The sequence below is a fragment of the Rhagoletis zephyria genome, unplaced genomic scaffold (genome assembly GCF_001687245.7).
Source record: "Rhagoletis zephyria isolate East Lansing unplaced genomic scaffold, Rhagoletis_zephyria_1.1 Rzeph_scaffold_01447, whole genome shotgun sequence".
Classification (NCBI taxonomy): Eukaryota; Metazoa; Arthropoda; class Insecta; order Diptera; family Tephritidae; genus Rhagoletis; species Rhagoletis zephyria.
The window spans coordinates 80,795-97,962 of NW_016158531.1; positions in this window are offsets into that span (position 1 = coordinate 80,795).

Genomic DNA, 17,168 nt, shown 5'->3' on the forward strand with positions numbered 1-17,168 from the left:
ATGAACATCATTTTTATTACCGCTTTTGAAGCTATTTTCCAATCATCGACAAATACCCCTGCGGATAGCGAGTTACTGAAAATTAATTTCAATGGATAAACAAGAGAATCGCATTTTTTTAATAGAACTGCGGATAGCCTGTCAATGTCAGTTTGGTTCGAGGGCTTAAGCTGCGCAATGCCATTAAGAATGTCGGTTGTGGTCAAGGTTAGGGATCCATAGCTAAAGGGCGATTCCTTAGTATTGGAAAGGCTTCCACTAGAGTTGTTATCTAAAATGAAGTTTGAGCGGAAAAAATCGGCAAACAGATTCGCAGCCTCAATGCGGGATGTAGCAGAATTTCCGTCCAGAAATAACTGAGAGGGAATACTAGAGCAAGATTTCTTCGAAGTTATAAATCGCCAGAAAGCTTTAGGATTCGACTTGATATTGGCTTCATATTTTAAAACGTAGTTTCTGTATAAAAATTTATCAAGGCAGTTAAAATGTTTGGCATACTTTTTATACTCAATGAAAAACGAATAATTGTTCGTCTTTTTGAATTTGCGGTGGTATTTGTTTCTTAAATTTTTTATTCTTTTAAGATTTCGAGTATGCCATGGAACTTTGTATAACTTTTTTCCAAAGATTGGAATGCTGTTTTGACAAACTTCAACTACTTTACATTTAAAGATATTAAAACATGATGCCACACTAGGATTACATAATAACCTGTCCCAGTCTATATTAAGAAATATAATATTTAGATCAGAAAAATTACATACATTATAGTTAAAATATGCTTTTGTGTTTTTCTTGTGCAAGCTGAGGTATGAGTAAAAATAAATATCCAATACCAAGGGAACATGATACATATCAGGCTCTTTGAAAGGAAAATTACACTCGGACAACCGAAAGTTAACATTAGTGCTAATAAATATTAGGTCCAAAAACCTCTGAAGCTAATTGTGAAAGTCATTTATTTGCCTAATATCAATGCTTAGAAAATTATCAATTAAATATATCTCGCTAGTACTATTCACGCAGCTTGGTAAAAGACCAGACGTCTTAGCTATATTAGACCACATAACGTTGTTTAAGTTAAAGTCCCCTAAGACAGCAAGGTGGTTATCTGGTGCACAATTTGCGTTTAGAGACAAAATATTATCTACATGTGCCTTATACAACTCATCTGAGGAATTCGGCGGAATGTATGAAGCGCAGATGAAGAGCGATTCCCGAGGGCTTTGTACACACACGCAGAGTTGGTCCAGCAGCGAATTATTGTTGCTTAGCTCGTAGCAAAACGCCTTATGTTTCCTCTGGACCGCAATTAGGACACCACCACCTCTAGCACAATCAGTTTTGACTGCATCTCTGTCCTTGCGGAATACTTCAAACAAGTTTGGATCGAAGAACTCATGACTGAAGAAGTTATCGTTTAGCCAAGTTTCTATGATAACGAAGATATCATAATCTAACTGCGAACTCATGAGATGAAGAGATTTAGATATTGTCCTAAGACCAGAGACATTATGAAAATAGATTTTTAAGTGCTTGTGGTTAGCATTATCGAACTTTGGATTTTTGTCTGAGAGTCGTCGTTTTTGGCATAAATTTAAAAGGGCGCACAGCAACATTAGCAGGCCATAAGTCCGGATTTAAGAGCTTTTCGTAGTGCAAATTAGATANCGAACTCATGAGATGAAGAGATTTAGATATTGTCCTAAGACCAGAGACATTATGAAAATAGATTTTTAAGTGCTTGTGGTTAGCATTATCGAACTTTGGATTTTTGTCTGAGAGTCGTCGTTTTTGGCATAAATTTAAAAGGGCGCACAGCAACATTAGCAGGCCATAAGTCCGGATTTAAGAGCTTTTCGTAGTGCAAATTAGATACGCCCAGTTTAAAATTTACACTCTTTAGAGTATTTATTGAAACATCCTTTTTAACTAGGGGAGAGCGCGAAAGCATGCTGGGTTTAATGTTTGCATGTTTAGCTACATAATCAATTATGTTTTCCGCTTTGACAGAATTAGGAAACGAAAACAAGTGCAGCCACTTCAGTAGAAATGTCACATCAAGCTCTTTGCTAGCATTCGAACCAACAACAATCAATGGTGCTTTATCGTTCTTCTTTGCGCTGTTCNGCCACTTCAGGCGAAATGTCACATCAAGCTCTTTGCTAGCATTCGAACCAACAACAATCACTGGTGCTTTTTCGTTCTTCTTTGCGCTGTTTAACTTGCCAGCAGAGTTTTGCGATGTAGCCGAAGATTGTGTGTTGGACTGCCTGTTTACGTTTTTGTCATTAGCAGTTTGGTGAGTAGGAATGGGAGCATTAGCAGCAGCATACGAAGAAGGCGAAGAAGAGTTGGAAAAATGCGATGTAGAAGAAGTTTGTGTGTTAGGCTGCTTGTTTGCGTTATTGTCATTCGCAGCTGCTTTTTCATTCCTCTTTGCATTGTTTAACTCGCCAGCAGAGATTTGCGATGTAGACGAAGTTTGTGTGTTTTGTAACCTATTCAACTTTACTTGAAGCCTACTACCGTTGACTTTTAATTCAAACTTGCACATTATTATACAAAATTTAATAGGCTACAAAAATGCATACCCACAAAGTTTACAAAAATTCTTAATAAAATTTGAAATTCGTGAAAATATATTTGTGTTCGTATGGAATGGTAGCCTATGTCGAGAACCTGGCTTTAGTATAATGCAGCATTCCTTTTATCCTTTAAACGACAAGGAATTTTTTGATGAGACTTAATAAGAATATTTGGGCAATTCACAAGGTGTCGTATTTGTCGCGTTTGTCGTGAAGTCATGATATTTCATGACAGTTGTAAAAATGTTGTTATTGTTTTGTGAAGAAAAATAACACATGACGATACAACTCTGCAACCTATGTTTATTCGGTGTTATGTGAGGTTAAGTGCTGAGATATAATAAATAATCGTAACAGGTGTTCACAACCGTCGTGTTTTAACACAACTTTTGTTAGGAAAATATAACTTCACAACACCTTGTGAATTGCCCAATTGACTTGCTAGTATCGGAACTATTTCTTGCACGTTTATTTGCCAAAAGTTCTTCAACGGCTTGGCGCCAGTGAGTCATTCGCAATCGTATGCTGCGAATGCCGCATTATACTAAAGCCAGCCTATCGACATAAGTACTATTCCATATGAACACAGATATATATAGATGTATGTATGTATGTATGTACATCTAACGTTAAAATTACTTCTAACGCGAAAGTAAGTTCTGAAATGAAATAAAAATCAAATATTTTAAATTGTATTGTTTTAATTTCAGGAAATAACTAGATACGATTGAAGAATAATTTAGTATCCCAAAAAACGTATTTTAATGAGTCCGATACTGAGTAGTATCGATACATTTTCCCTGATACTTTTAGAGTATCGATACCATGAGCTCGATGCCAGAATGAGTACTCAGTATCGTTACCAAAGTCTGAAATTTCGAACCCTAGACTGAATTGAAATTCACTGCGTCGCTTCTGTATACGTATAAGCGCTGCGGCGCAGACGCTACTCGCGTGTAGCGTTTTGCCCATCTATGGTCTATAGCTAAAAGGTCGGTATTCTAGACTTAGGGCCTGTGCCAATCGGTAAGTTTTTTCTCCGGGGCAAGACGGGTGGAAAAATTTGGTTTTAGCTACACAATTAAAGCTTGAAACACATTGGAAACGACGGACTACGGACCACAGCTGTCAAATTATTTTACACATACTCTTATGCAGATTATTATTTTGTCGACGACACGGCAACACTGCGACTAGCCAAAAATGTAGCTGTGGCTAGATTGGATCTATTTCTATTTTTCTAGCGACAGATAAGATTTTCCTCTTCTTTTATGTCAAACTCAAGCAAATTCATCTGTCGCAGCCGCGTTCAAAAAATCATGTCGTTGTCGACAAGGCGCGGAATGCCTGAAGAGTACAACTCCTCAACAAGCTTCTCAGGCGTTCAGCACTTTTCAGACTTTCAGCAACAGCTGAATTTTGTAGCTAAAAGCCTGAAAAGCGATAAATGCCTAAAACTCTTGTTGTGGAGTTGTACACTAAGCGTTGCGCAGCGTTGCCGAAAGCTTTTGCTGAAAATTGTCATTTTACCCTGAAAAAATCGTCATTTCGGCCAAAAAACGTAAAATTGTTGGTTATTATACAACTGTAACGTAGCATATCCGATACGATACAATAACACACAGCATCGTACATACATACAATATTGTACATACATACTGCACCGCACATACATACAATAGTGTACATACATACGATACAATAACATACAGCCTCGTAACATACAGCATCGTACATACATACAATATTGTACATACATACTGCACCGCACATACATACAATAGTGTACATACATACTCCACCGCACATACAAATACAGACATACATACAGCAACGTACATGCACACACCATTGTACATACACACTACACCAAGTGAAGCACTGCTAGCAGCACACCAGCAGCATGCCCGAATAACTCACCAACCACTTCGCTCACCACACTGCATAAATCGGGACGGCATACGACGAATTCTCAACAAGCATACAGCGCAACAGGTATAAAAGGCTCAACAAGTGCGCAGTCAGGTCAGTCTTGCTAGGTGAGTAGCTGACTTGATTGGTCGATGAGCCCGTGGTGCGCTTGCGCAACTAATGTCGTCGGCCAGCCAAGCCAAGCTCGGCGTGACCAGTCGGTCGAATCACATGGTGTGCCTGCGGGCGCATTAATATTTCACCGACTGGCCAAGCCAAAACCAAGTACGACTCAACCCGCCGGCAGACCAGGATTGCACGCCTTTTAGGCATCCTAATTGGTCGCCGGCTGGTTGAGCCTCCGACACTGCCGACCCGTTCCAGCCCTACTTTTGTAGAGAGCGACTAGGGGAACGGCAGTGCCTGGAGTGAGTCTTGCTAGTCTTGCTAGGTCGTTTCGCTCCACCGGTTGCCGAGGGCCAGTTGCTGTTAGAAGTTACCCGCTGCCGCATATCATCCGTCGTAGCGCTCCCACCGCTGCTCAACCGTTGCTCCGCTGTTGCCTAGAGTCACCCGCTGTGCCGCCGCCGCTGCTCAACCGTTGCTCCGCTGTTGCCGAGAATCACCCGCCGTGCTGCTAGCGCTCCCACCGTTGCTCAACCGTTGCTCCGCTGTTGCCGAGAGTCACCCGCTGTGCCGCCGCCGCTGCTCAACCGTTGCTCCGCTGTTGCCGAGAGTCACCCGCTGTGCCGCCGCCGCTGCTCAACCGTTGCTCCGCTGTTGCCGAGAGTCACCCGCTGTGCCGCCGCCGCTGCTCAACCGTTGCTCCGCTGTTGCCGAGAGTCACCCGCTGTGCCGCCGCCGCTGCTCAACCGTTGCTCCGCTGTTGCCGAGAGTCACCCGCTGTGCCGCCGCCGCTGCTCAACCGTTGCTCCGCTGTTGCCGAGAGTCACCCGCTGTGCCGCCGCCGCTGCTCAACCGTTGCTCCGCTGTTGCCGAGAGTCACCCGCTGTGCCGCCGCCGCTGCTCAACCGTTGCTCCGCTGTTGCCGAGAGTCACCCGCTGTGCCGCCGCCGCTGCTCAACCGTTGCTCCGCTGTTGCCGAGAGTCACCCGCTGTGCCGCCGCCGCTGCTCAACCGTTGCTCCGCTGTTGCCGAGAATCACCCGCCGTGCTGCTAGCGCTCCCACCGTTGCTCAACCGTTGCTCCGCTGTTGCCGAGAGTCACCCGCTGTGCCGCCGCCGCTGCTCAACCGTTGCTCCGCTGTTGCCGAGAATCACCCGCCGTGCTGCTAGCGCTCCCACCGTTGCTCAACCGTTGCTCCGCTGTTGCCGAGAGTCACCCGCTGTGCCGCCGCCGCTGCTCAACCGTTGCTCCGCTGTTGCCGAGAGTCACCCGCTGTGCCGCCGCCGCTGCTCAACCGTTGCTCCGCTGTTGCCGAGAGTCACCCGCTGTGCCGCCGCCGCTGCTCAACCGTTGCTCCGCTGTTGCCGAGAGTCACCCGCTGTGCCGCCGCCGCTGCTCAACCGTTGCTCCGCTGTTGCCGAGAGTCACCCGCTGTGCCGCCGCCGCTGCTCAACCGTTGCTCCGCTGTTGCCGAGAGTCACCCGCTGTGCCGCCGCCGCTGCTCAACCGTTGCTCCGCTGTTGCCGAGAGTCACCCGCTGTGCCGCCGCCGCTGCTCAACCGTTGCTCCGCTGTTGCCGAGAGTCACCCGCTGTGCCGCCGCCGCTGCTCAACCGTTGCTCCGCTGTTGCCGAGAGTCACCCGCTGTGCCGCCGCCGCTGCTCAACCGTTGCTCCGCTGTTGCCGAGAGTCACCCGCTGTGCCGCCGCCGCTGCTCAACCGTTGCTCCGCTGTTGCCGAGAGTCACCCGCTGTGCCGCCGCCGCTGCTCAACCGTTGCTCCGCTGTTGCCGAGAGTCACCCGCTGTGCCGCCGCCGCTGCTCAACCGTTGCTCCGCTGTTGCCGAGAGTCACCCGCTGTGCCGCCGCCGCTGCTCAACCGTTGCTCCGCTGTTGCCGAGAGTCACCCGCTGTGCCGCCGCCGCTGCTCAACCGTTGCTCCGCTGTTGCCGAGAGTCACCCGCTGTGCCGCCGCCGCTGCTCAACCGTTGCTCCGCTGTTGCCGAGAGTCACCCGCTGTGCCGCCGCCGCTGCTCAACCGTTGCTCCGCTGTTGCCGAGAGTCACCCGCTGTGCCGCCGCCGCTGCTCAACCGTTGCTCCGCTGTTGCCGAGAGTCACCCGCTGTGCCGCCGCCGCTGCTCAACCGTTGCTCCGCTGTTGCCGAGAGTCACCCGCTGTGCCGCCGCCGCTGCTCAACCGTTGCTCCGCTGTTGCCGAGAGTCACCCGCTGTGCCGCCGCCGCTGCTCAACCGTTGCTCCGCTGTTGCCGAGAGTCACCCGCTGTGCCGCCGCCGCTGCTCAACCGTTGCTCCGCTGTTGCCGAGAGTCACCCGCTGTGCCGCCGCCGCTGCTCAACCGTTGCTCCGCTGTTGCCGAGAGTCACCCGCTGTGCCGCCGCCGCTGCTCAACCGTTGCTCCGCTGTTGCCGAGAGTCACCCGCTGTGCCGCCGCCGCTGCTCAACCGTTGCTCCGCTGTTGCCGAGAGTCACCCGCTGTGCCGCCGCCGCTGCTCAACCGTTGCTCCGCTGTTGCCGAGAGTCACCCGCTGTGCCGCCGCCGCTGCTCAACCGTTGCTCCGCTGTTGCCGAGAGTCACCCGCTGTGCCGCCGCCGCTGCTCAACCGTTGCTCCGCTGTTGCCGAGAGTCACCCGCTGTGCCGCCGCCGCTGCTCAACCGTTGCTCCGCTGTTGCCGAGAGTCACCCGCTGTGCCGCCGCCGCTGCTCAACCGTTGCTCCGCTGTTGCCGAGAGTCACCCGCTGTGCCGCCGCCGCTGCTCAACCGTTGCTCCGCTGTTGCCGAGAGTCACCCGCTGTGCCGCCGCCGCTGCTCAACCGTTGCTCCGCTGTTGCCGAGAGTCACCCGCTGTGCCGCCGCCGCTGCTCAACCGTTGCTCCGCTGTTGCCGAGAGTCACCCGCTGTGCCGCCGCCGCTGCTCAACCGTTGCTCCGCTGTTGCCGAGAGTCACCCGCTGTGCCGCCGCCGCTGCTCAACCGTTGCTCCGCTGTTGCCGAGAGTCACCCGCTGTGCCGCCGCCGCTGCTCAACCGTTGCTCCGCTGTTGCCGAGAGTCACCCGCTGTGCCGCCGCCGCTGCTCAACCGTTGCTCCGCTGTTGCCGAGAGTCACCCGCTGTGCCGCCGCCGCTGCTCAACCGTTGCTCCGCTGTTGCCGAGAGTCACCCGCTGTGCCGCCGCCGCTGCTCAACCGTTGCTCCGCTGTTGCCGAGAGTCACCCGCTGTGCCGCCGCCGCTGCTCAACCGTTGCTCCGCTGTTGCCGAGAGTCACCCGCTGTGCCGCCGCCGCTGCTCAACCGTTGCTCCGCTGTTGCCGAGAGTCACCCGCTGTGCCGCCGCCGCTGCTCAACCGTTGCTCCGCTGTTGCCGAGAGTCACCCGCTGTGCCGCCGCCGCTGCTCAACCGTTGCTCCGCTGTTGCCGAGAGTCACCCGCTGTGCCGCCGCCGCTGCTCAACCGTTGCTCCGCTGTTGCCGAGAGTCACCCGCTGTGCCGCCGCCGCTGCTCAACCGTTGCTCCGCTGTTGCCGAGAGTCACCCGCTGTGCCGCCGCCGCTGCTCAACCGTTGCTCCGCTGTTGCCGAGAGTCACCCGCTGTGCCGCCGCCGCTGCTCAACCGTTGCTCCGCTGTTGCCGAGAGTCACCCGCTGTGCCGCCGCCGCTGCTCAACCGTTGCTCCGCTGTTGCCGAGAGTCACCCGCTGTGCCGCCGCCGCTGCTCAACCGTTGCTCCGCTGTTGCCGAGAGTCACCCGCTGTGCCGCCGCCGCTGCTCAACCGTTGCTCCGCTGTTGCCGAGAGTCACCCGCTGTGCCGCCGCCGCTGCTCAACCGTTGCTCCGCTGTTGCCGAGAGTCACCCGCTGTGCCGCCGCCGCTGCTCAACCGTTGCTCCGCTGTTGCCGAGAGTCACCCGCTGTGCCGCCGCCGCTGCTCAACCGTTGCTCCGCTGTTGCCGAGAGTCACCCGCTGTGCCGCCGCCGCTGCTCAACCGTTGCTCCGCTGTTGCCGAGAGTCACCCGCTGTGCCGCCGCCGCTGCTCAACCGTTGCTCCGCTGTTGCCGAGAGTCACCCGCTGTGCCGCCGCCGCTGCTCAACCGTTGCTCCGCTGTTGCCGAGAGTCACCCGCTGTGCCGCCGCCGCTGCTCAACCGTTGCTCCGCTGTTGCCGAGAATCACCCGCCGTGCTGCTAGCGCTCCCACCGTTGCTCAACCGTTGCTCCGCTGCTGCTAGCGCTCTCACCGTTGCTCAAGCGTTGCCTCGCTGTTGCCGAGAGCCACCCGCCGTGCCGCTAGCGATCTCACCGTTGCTGCGCTACTCCCGAGAGGCAACCGCCGTGCTGCTAGCGCTCTCGCCATCATCCGCTCCGACCCGACCACAACGAACGTCACCTCTCTCTCGCTCTCCCTCTCTTTGGACATAAGGTTGCTAGCACTCTAGTCGTAGCGCCGTGTGTGTGTGTGTGTTCGAAGTAAATACACTAAAATAGTGTGTTTTATTTGGTGGGGGTTAGTGGGACCTTCGCCGGACTCTGGATCGGCTGAGTTCACCTCAGCCTTTGACAAAACCCACCTCATACAACGAAATAAAAAATATAAACAAAATTACATAAATTACATACATTAAATAAGACAACACATTTCAAAACTAAAGAGAACCCACATTGCATATGGATTAATAAAATTGGATTCGTAGTTGTTAACGACAATTTTAAATTACACTTTAAAACACAACTGCTTTTAAATTGTTCAACTCCACTGGCTTGAAATTTTTGAAGATTTTGAAAGTGTAACATTAGCATTTATTAATTGATAGATAATCTTGACTGAACAAATTCCCTCTGCTANCGCATGCACACCTGCAGGACCTAAAACCTTTCACCGCATAAACAACAGAACCGCGGCCGCAGCGACAAAACCGAAACCACTCTCCATCTTCTCGTTACAGGTTTTTTGAATTAGTCACTTCAAGAACACGCCGCAGTAATGAGCCGCCGGAAACCCCACCCAGCTCCGCCAGACGAGCACNAACAGTGCAAATTAACGATTTGGTTAAAATTCTAGAACAAATTTAATATACCTAAAAGCAGGGTTGTAGAACAAAACTAGATAAATGCATGGTTGTACTTGATTTCTCATTTCCTCTCGTTTTTATTCTCGTGTCCTCTTTCACGTGTTTCTCCTTTCTCTTTCTTTCCGTCTTCTGCATCCAACTTCAACACGTAACACCGTGTCAAAAACTAAAATTTCATTTGTTCGGCGCTAGCGCCGCGTTATTGTGGGATTCTCCATACGAATTGTACGGGCATGAGGAGTTTGGACAGTTGTTTAGCGCTTGAAGCGCCAATTTAGGGACGACAGTTATCCGGCCGCAAGTGGCGCTGTGCAGCAACATCAGCTGTCAAAATTTGTTTCCATTTCAAAGGTGACACATAATGNATCGAGACCACCAGGGAAGAGCATCCCACAGGCACGCAGCTGCTCGAAGCGGAGATGAAGGACTTCCAGGAGCGGTTTAAATTAAAACACCCCACGAAGAAAAGGAGGCGCTGGATGCAAAAATATAAGAACAAACCAGTCCGGATCACGCAAAAGGGGGCAGACCACGCCATTGTCAATNACTATTGTCGCATGTGTAAACGAAAAGAGAGTGTGGGTCGTTCATGTAACAGAGTGCATAAACTTATAAGATTATCTGCTTGATAAAGTTATCGGTTTAGATGAATACCACTAATATATATTACGTTTATATATTAGCTATTTGCCAGTAAAAATAATTTGCAAATACTTAACTCACTGTTTATATGACGGTGAAAAATTATTTTTCAATAGAGATCTTCATCTAAAGTGATAAAGGGATAAATTGCTTAAATTTATCAGTTTATGCATATTCTTACATGAACGCACCTTGGTAAATAATTGCATAGAATTGTTTTTTATTTAACTTATATGGCTAGTTACGTTTCATTCTTATCTCACCCATTGTGATCATTTATTTTTATGTGCTCGTAGCAAAAGCGACCACCTGGAAATCTTTCAGGGGGAATTTTGCGGAAATGTATGCATTTATCCACCAAAATCGTTTGATAAACTTTGGTTAAATAAATTGTCATACAAAGTTTGACAGTTCATTTATCAAAATGATAGATTTATCATTTTATCAAGTTTGTCAGCAACTTATCACTTTAGATGAAGGTTTGTAATATTGCCGAGAAAAGAATGTACAAACTGCTCGTCTCCACAGGATAAAGTTTATATCTTGATACATATCGTCGTCTGGGTAAAAGACTGTCGTAAGCGCCATTTTGACGATTTTTAGTTCTAGATGCAGTTATATACTTTGAAATAAGGTCTTTCGATTGGTGTTATCAGTTTTTAGATATCTTTTTTAGTTTCCGAGGTATTGACTACGATTTTTTCGTCAATTTAGTAAAAAAGTTAGTTAGTGATGCAGTCATATTAAACTAATCCATATCTTAAAAATTGCGTTTTCCATTTTTGGATATCTCCTTTAGTTTCCGAGATGTTGAGTAAAAAGTTTCGTTAATTTGGTCGAAATTTTGATCACATTTTGTCGTATTTCATACAAAGTGGCTGCCAAATTGTGGACAAATGACGCTTACGACAAAATTTTACTAAAGAAAATCCTTCATAACCTCAAAACTAATTAACAATAAACATTAAAAATTAAATAATTTAAGAACTTTGTGAGCTAGTAACATTTTCAGAGACTTTGGAGAAAATCTATCTTCGAGTTTTTGAGAAATTGCATTCCAAACTTCAATCGCGATTTCCCACAACCTGCCGAAATTAACATACGACAATCTTTTACCCAGGCGACAATATGTAAGAATAGGCATGTTTTATTCAACCATCACAAGCAAGTAGCTAAATCTTGGTCAAATAAAACGAAATTAGCTTTTTTCCTATGTTAGCCTAATTTTGACAGTTGTTTGACTGCAAATAGTATCAAAGTAAGTTGTAGCCTCTTTCTGATTGGCTGAAGGAGAAAACTTCTGATGTTGAATGGCAATGCTTCTTGTTCAATATACAAGCCAAGATAGCTTTTCACAAGCCAATATAATTATGTTGGATAATCCTATGATCTGACAGTGAGGGCTCCGACGAGACCCCCCACTGGGTGACCAGAGGACTATCCAATCTGTTGCTAAGCGTGATGTCTAGTACCTCCTCCCTAGCCCTCGTTACAAATGTCGGTGTGTGGCCAACATTATGGATGCTGAGTTCCTCACTTAAAATGTACTCTAGGAGACACTCACCTCTGCGGTTCATATCCGTTCTGCCCCACTCAACATTGTGGGCATTCGCATCGCACCCCACGATGAGGTGGAGCCGTCTCCTTCTGCAAAATTCCACTAGCTGCTGTACCTCTTGTGGAGGGGCATAGTTGCTGTCTCCCGGAAAATAGGCCGCGGCGAACACCACCTCTAAGCATCTACCGCTTATCGAAAGCGTCGTCTGCACTGCGACCAAGTCCTGTGTTAGAAACTATGTAATGCAAAAGTAATCAATGTTCTTCTTAAGCACTACACATGCTCTGGGCCTCTCGCAGGAGAGGTCCCAAATTACCTTGTTATTGTTGTGGTTGAGGTCCCTGACCTGGCCTCTGTAGGTCCACGGCTCGTGGATCAGTAGAATGCTCAGGTCGTCCGTGGTGAACCTGCTGGAGATGACCGCCGAAGCTGCACCGCGTGATGCAGGTTGACCTGGGCTACTGCCAAGTGCCGCGTAACCCTAGTGGGGCTCGTCGAGATCGGAGAGCTGTAGTTCGCTCTCGCTTCTCCTGTCGAGCTCAAGTCGCCTGAAGTCTATGCCTGATAGCAGCTCCTGCGTGGAGAGCACGTCTTCCGCTGACATGGTGGTGGTGGCTGGCACGGACGTGCTTGCGGGAGCTGGTGTCTGTGTGAGGGGTGGCTGTGCGAGGAGTGGCTGTTCCGCCGGAAAGCTCGAGGTCGACTCGGTCATCTGGGCAGCAGAGGAGCCGGCAGCAGCGTCGATTTGGGTCTCCTGCGATTCCGACTCCTTGCTACCTGTTGCCTTTTGTCGCCACGGCCTCACCGTAACGAAACTGAACCTGTAATTTAGATTAAAGCCAGCCCTCTTGATGCTGACGAACGACTCTTCATCTATTCCCAGAAATAGTTGTAGACCACCTTCCACTCAGAGCTGTGGATGCCCTCATTCTGCGTTTTTAAGGAAAACCGTGATGTTATGCACTGGAGGGATGTCATCCCCCTCTTCGTGCACATCTCGGATCCCTTCCAGCCCTCAAGTGCCGGTGCTTTCTCCACCAGCCAGGTTGCTGTTCTCTCGTCCCTGCAGTCGACCAGCAGCATACCGGACCTAAAGTACACCCCACAGAGCGCCAGCGGGTGCAACCATCCATTAAAAACCTCGTCCATGATGGCATCTTGGAGTCTGGTTAGGTCTTCCGAGCTCAGGGCAACAGCAGGGTTCTCGCAAGGCAGCACCGCTACCCGAATGCCCTTGAGGGCTTCCGAATAGCTGGGCTGCTGATTGGCACCCCCCTGCGCCTGTCCTTGCACGATCGGCCCAGCCAGGCTCCTAGACCATGAATTCGGAGGGGGTGGCTGCTCCCGCTGCCGTTTGGTGTCCGGTGTCTCTGGCGGAGTGACTTGGTTGCTACCTCTTGTGTTAGAGCCGCGGGTCTGTGCTGCTGTTGTCGCTGTGGCCCGCTTCTCGTCTTCGCAGCAGGCGCGGGTAAGTGTACCTATTTATTGGGCCCGCTCTTCCACCTATCGGCAGGTGCGGGTTTGTCGCCTTTTCTGTTGCGCTCACGTCCGTCATCCTCTATCTCCGTTCTGACCCCCGCCATAGCTCTGGCTTCAACTGGGGGATTGCCCTGCTCGAGGTACCGGAGGTACCATTTAACCCCGGAGCCGCTCAGGCCCTCGCGAAGCCGGTCGTCTAGTGACCCCGGCTGACCTGGCCGCGGCATCGGAGGAGGTTTTGCCCTGCGGTACTTCTTATTTTTCTGCTTCTGCCACCCGGAGTCGTCGGACGCTACTGAGGCGCTGCTGGTATGTTGCCTATGGAGTCTCTCCTTCTGCTCCCGGTGACCGCTGTCGGAGCGGCGCCGGCTCTTTGAGCGGTGTCGACTCGTGGAGCGGCGCCGACTACCTGAGCGATGCCGGCTCTTGGAGCGGTTACTACCATCAGTACCGTGACTGCTGTCTGGCCTTGCTGCTTCTCTGTAAAGACAACTGCCGGACCGGTGTTGCGGCCGATTTAGTTCGGCAGGTAAATTGTGCTGTTCTGTTAAGTCACTGTTTTTAAAAGTACCTCTTTTATTCTGGCCCATACTACGTAACGCATCTGCACTGGTTCCTGGCTGTACGTCGTCCCTTGCGTGTTCAATGTACAGCGCTGCTTCCTCGTCGGTTAGATGGTCCAGGAAACTGCCCTTCCGCCCAACACTCCTTGGTCCATCAGCCCAAGTCTAGAGAGAAGGTAGCGCGGAGGCCTGCACATCCGCTTTACCTCAAACCAGAAGAGGGCTGATTGGTGATGCAGCTAAGCCCCCACACCAACGACAAGGTGCCTACCCTAGCGAAGGAACCCGGCGTTTACATGAGACACTTTTGGCAAGACAAAAGCAATACATTCACACTTTTTCACTAATACACTCACACGAAGACAATTGTCTTCGGAGACAGTGAATTGGACAGTAAATTGGGCAATTCGGTCACGTCTTGGTTAATTTGAGAAAAAGAGGCAAGACAAAATCGCAAAAAAACGCAGAATTATGAAAAAGTGGTTTGTGTTTGGATATTTTAGTAAATAATATGAAATTTACGCCAAACGACACTAACGGCGGTTGCTGAAAAATGCATTGTCTTTATTATTGTCTGGACGCCTACTTTACACAGCAATTTGACAACTAAGACTATGTTCAAACAGGGGCCTAATTGGCAATTAAGAACCTTTTCACCAATTTAAGCCTTAATTGTTACCCAATTTATCATACAAAAATTCAATTTATTAATTGCCAATTAATTATTAATTAGCAATTAATTTGCGTCAGATTCTCAATGCAACCCTGCTAGGTATGTTTAATTTTGGCTTGGAGGTATGTTTATTGAACAAAGAGCAATTAGCTGTTTGTTTCTGTCCCTCTTTTACAGCTGATATTCCATCAGGGCTGGAAAATTTAATTACAAAATTGTACCTAATTTGCGGAAAACTTTACCCAAAAGTAGATTGATGTAGGGCGATACAAATTCCCATCGATACCACATCAACTTCTGTACTCGCATTAAACAAATTTTGGCTATTCGAGCATCGCGAGACAGAACTATGTTGTAGAAAAGGTGAATTAATTTCCTCTCAGTTCTCCGATCTGACGTTTAAAAATAAATATACTCCGTCTATCTGGCGAAATCAACTACAGTTGCGTTACCTTGACCACCTTTTTGTATCATTTGTATGCCCCTTCACAAAGGAGGGAAGGTATTGGACCAGTTTCCCGCAACAGAAAATGCATTGAAATGTCAATAAAAATAAGAACTGATTTCCTGAGAAGTTATTTGGCTACGTTCAAAATGTACCTACAATTGTGTGTTTGTACCGAATGCACTTTCAAACTAAATAAAGGTACGATTGTACCAACTTTTTCATCACTGTGGGTAATCCAGCAGCTGATTTCGTATCGCTAATTGGGCTGCTGACATATGTGTGAACACAAAACACAATTCCGCAATTTAAAGCTTAATTGCCTCAGCTAATTGGCCTGTTTAAACATGGTCTAATACATATTCTCAATTGTCTTCTCTCGAATTGTCTTATGTACACTCAGCGTAATACGTATTTCTCTATTGTCTTGAAAGCATTGTCTAATGTAATCGCGCCGTAAAATATAGGCTAGGCTAGGCTAGGCAATTTTTAGTAACAGGGAGGACACAATCGCAAGTTTTGGAGATCGCCAAAAATTAGGATACAGTTTTAGCTTTAGCATTTTAGCTTATTTTAGAATTTTAGCGATTGCGAATGTTGGAATCCTGTTACTGAAAGAGGTTTCTTGAACCTTGGATTTACTAAGGTGAAAAGTGATAAAATAATATATAAAACTGTTGCGATAAATTCAAGTTTTTTAGCCTTACCATATAAAATAGCAATAAAATAATTGGTTTCTGAACTGGAAATATATAGTAGTTACGTTCCAGATGCTCAAGATATTTATGATATTACCGATTTGCATGTTTTTTTTACAGGAAATGGTTCCAGATGGCAAAAACCCTGTAAGTCAAAGCACAATTGTAAGTCAATTCTACTTCTTCTCAGTCAGAAGTTGCTGTTTTTAGTACAAAGTTTTTCTTCCTGCAAGTTCATGAAAAGTGTCAAACGATAGGCTGGGTTGCATTTCTAAACAAAAATCTAATGCGGCGAAAGGGAAGTACCTTACATTTGTTAAAAAACTGAAGCAGTTACAGGGAAAGTGGTTTTTCGCATTCCAGGGGACTTTTACTGTTTCGCTCTCGCTCCTTTTTTGAAAGAGAGTTATTTTGTTTATTTGACAGTTTTATAGGTTTTTACACGAAGTTACTTGGATCGCAACTAGTATATTATGACGAAGTTTCAATGTAACAGGCCGTCTTCACCCACCCACGACAGTCGGTCCAAGTAACCGGAAGGACCCAGATTTATATCTGGCCTAGGACTGCCACTCCAGCAACAGTCCCAAAAAACTCTTTGGGGAATTTGTATGCTGTTTCAACAACAACAACATGCTCGAATATCTCGCTTGCGTTCTACCTTTTTATCTCGCAAGCGAGATTAGAGTTTTTTTGACTGGGCATTTGACATACTTTAACATTTGTTAAATATCGCCAAAAAAGAAGAGCTTTGCAGGCTAAATTTGTGTTTGCCACCAGAATAAACGATGTTGCTACTTTGAAGAATTACCTGAAATGAAATGAATAGCGTCCTAACACAGAAATGACTGTTGAAAGCAAGCGAGAGCTCGCAGGCTGCACGGCATGCGGGAAAATACGCTTCGTATGTTTTGCGGTCTAAATGTGCGAGATCTCGCATGCGTCGTCACGCGACGAGATTTCATCATGTGAAGACGGCCGGTAAAGAATCGATATCGGGTACCGAAAAGGAATTGCTGGGTACCGAAATCTTTTTGAGGTATTGGCTACCGATAATTCAGCACATCATTATTATTTTAATTTTTGAAAGGTTGGTGTTATGCAGAAATTTTGTTTGGCAAACTGCGTGCAATTGTTGTTGTAGCAAACTCGTAGAGAGCAAGTTTTGCGACTCTCACAGCAAACTAATTTTGTTTGGTCAAACTGCAGCAAATTCGGTGTTGTCATATACAAAAATTTTAAATTGTGCGCGTTATGTACATCTTAAATTCTCATTTCGTGTTGGCAATAGCCATGAAAACCATAATGAACGTGCAACCCTGTGCCAAACTCGACATAACCACCTCCGAGCAAACTAAGCAGCCGCCATTTAATTTGGCAAACAAAAGTTTGTCTGCATAACACCG